The 2841-nt window shown below is 37.5% G+C and overlaps 1 pseudogene across 1 annotated transcript; it reads left to right on the top strand.

Moving 5' to 3' along the window:
- Window positions 1-1058: 1058 nt before the first annotated feature.
- Window positions 1059-2006, top strand: LOC308350801 (RNA transcription, translation and transport factor protein-like; annotated as a pseudogene). Its single transcript has 2 exons — window positions 1059-1580; window positions 1818-2006. The product of its transcript is annotated as an RNA transcription, translation and transport factor protein-like (transcript).
- Window positions 2007-2841: the final 835 nt, after the last annotated feature.

Below are 2841 nucleotides of genomic sequence, written 5' to 3'. Positions count from 1 at the left end.
TCCATTAACTCACTCTCATTTACCTGGTCCCTTGATATATATTTCCCTGTAAATAACACAACTGATTAAGCTTTAAGGTCAACATCTATGTTAACTGTTCTATATATTTCAAGAGAATGATAGCTTATCTGGTTTTTTTTTTAAATCCAATTTTGAAAGAATTGCAACTTATTTTGTTTTTTGATTTTTTCCTTTCAAATGCTAGTTTTCCATACTTTTGCCTTTTCCCCCATGTTAGTCATTTTGAGCATGGTCAATAAGGCAGCTCTGGATTAAGAGAATCATGACAACTCTAAACAACTCTGGAGAGTTTTCTCTTTGTTTCCCAGTCATCTATCAAATCTGGAGCCATCTTGTAATGATGCGCCAACTCATCTTAATAGATGCACTAGTGTTATAAATAAAAATGCCTAATTCAACTTTTTTTTAACTCATAACCATTTAGTAACTAAATACTAAATATACACTTTTATATTTAGTACTAAATTTTTAAAAGTATAATTAATATACAGAGGTCAATTAAAAAGGAATAAAAGCAAATAGTAAACACATTAAGAATATATTCACTGTTAATATAATTATCAAAGAAATGTGTGTTAAAACAACCCTGAGTTACAATATTAAAATAAAGTATACTAGGGACTCCTACATGGCACATTTAGTTAAGCATCCAACTCTTGGTTTTGGCTCAGGTCATGATCTTAGTGTCCTGAGATGGATCACCATGTTGGGCTCTGCTCAGCCAGGCATCTGCTTGAGATTCTCTCCCCCTCTTCCTCTACCCCTCCCCCATTGGCACTCTGCCTCTCTCTTCCTCTGCCCCACCTCTTTTGCTTGTGCTCTCTCTAAAAAATAAATAAATACATCTTTTGGGAAAAAAGGTATACTTATTACTGTATATAGTCATTAAAGGTATAAATATTACAAAGTTAATGGGACTAAAGGTACCATTTTGGAAAAATCGTATTTAAAATGTTACAAAACAGCTCTTGCCATGTCGCAGGTGCCTGCACTGCCTCCTCCTCCTGGCCTCTCTTCACCCAGCGAGAGTGGGGACCATGTTCCAACATAAGTTGACGAACTTCAATTACCTGCACTGCAAAGACGAAACAGAATTTAGAAACTTTATTGTTCGGCCTGAAGACCAGAAAATCTGACACTAAAAGACTGAAGACAGAGGTAGTTTAAGAAACATCCACAGCAGGGATTGGCCCAAATTCTTTGAAAAGTATCTTAGAGATGTGAACTGTCTTTTCAAGATTCAAGATCGACAAGAAGCAATTGACTGGCTTCTTGGTTTAGCCGTTAGACTTGTATATGGAAATAATGATGAAAGATACAAGGACTTGCTACCTGATAATACAAGAAATGTTGACAATGCAGCTAAAAATGCAGAGCCATTGATCAATTCCGATGTAAATAATCTCTGTTTTAAGGCTATTGTAATGGCTTTGGCCAACCTTCTTCAGATTCAGCATCATGATTACCCAATAATGCTTAAGGCAATTCACATTTTGGTACAGGGGCTCCTGACAAAGGAGGCAGTTGCGAAAGCAAATCAAATAAAAGAGGGCATGCTGGTTGCTTTATTTATTATTATTATTTTTTAAGTTTATTTATTTATTTATTTGACAGACAGAGATCACAAGTAGGCAGAGAGGCAGGCGGGGGGTAGGGGTGCGGGGGGTGATGTGGGAGAAGCAGGCTCCCTGCTGAGCAGAGAGCCAGATGCAGGACTCTATTCCAGGACCTCGAGACCATGACCGGAGCCAAAGACAGAGGCTTTAACCCACTGATTCACCTAGATGTTCTTGCTAGTTGCTTTAGACAAACATATTCTTGGTTTTGACACAGGAGATGCAGCTCTTAATGAAGCAGCTCAAATTCTCTGTTTGCTGCATATGGAAGAGCTCAGAGAGCTATAGACAAAAATTCATGAAGTCATAGTAGCTGTTCAGGCAATTACTGTTTATCCAAAGACAGACCACAGGCTGGGGAAAGTTTGAAGACGAACATTTTATGATTTCAGCTTCTCACCTACTTAGTACAATTGGGAACCATGTATGCTCTGGCATGTGTTTGGAAATCAAATGTCACATTTTCGAGGGAAGGATCCTAGAAAATTGACTATGTTTCTAGAGATCTACCATCATTGCTTTCTCTTTAATAAAGTTCAGGAGGGGCACCTGGGTGGCTCAGTGGGTTAAAGCCTCTGCCTTTGGCTCAGGTCCCAAGGTCCTGGGATCGAGCCCCACATCAGGCTCTCTGCTCAGCGGGGAGCCTGCTTCCCTCTCTCTCTCTCTGCCTGCCTCTCTGCCTACTTGTGATCTCTGTCTGTCAAATAAATAAATAAAATCTATAAAAAATTAAAAGAAAATAAAGTTCAGGAAAATGGGAAAAAGCAAAATGTACAAAATAATAAAATATATACATAAAATAATATAACATATATACATAAAGTGATGTAATTATACAATGATTTTATCTATAGAAACTTACCATTAACCAGATGCTGTTTTGAGTGCTTTACATAGATTATCACAATTAATTCTTACAATGTATTATGGATGTCAATAATATTTTGTCCCTATTTATATAGCTGTTAATGTCGAGATGTGAACTTTCATAGCTGCTGGGTTCTTTTTGGGAGAGACTGGTGACTGATGATGACTCTATTTCTCTGTCCTCACAGATTCACTACCATATGGTATGTTTTAATGGGATTTAAATTTCAGCTTGAATTTCGTTACACATGGAGACACTTATCAGGGAGAAGACATGCACACATACAAATGTATACCACAGAAGTTCCACATCCTCTTCTTGTAAAACAGGTGAAGT

Source organism: Martes martes (assembly GCF_963455335.1).
Source record: "Martes martes genome assembly, chromosome: 10".
In the NCBI taxonomy this organism is placed as follows: domain Eukaryota; kingdom Metazoa; phylum Chordata; class Mammalia; order Carnivora; family Mustelidae; genus Martes; species Martes martes.
Note: the sequence above shows the minus strand (reverse complement) of the source record. Positions and strands in the feature narration are given on the sequence as shown.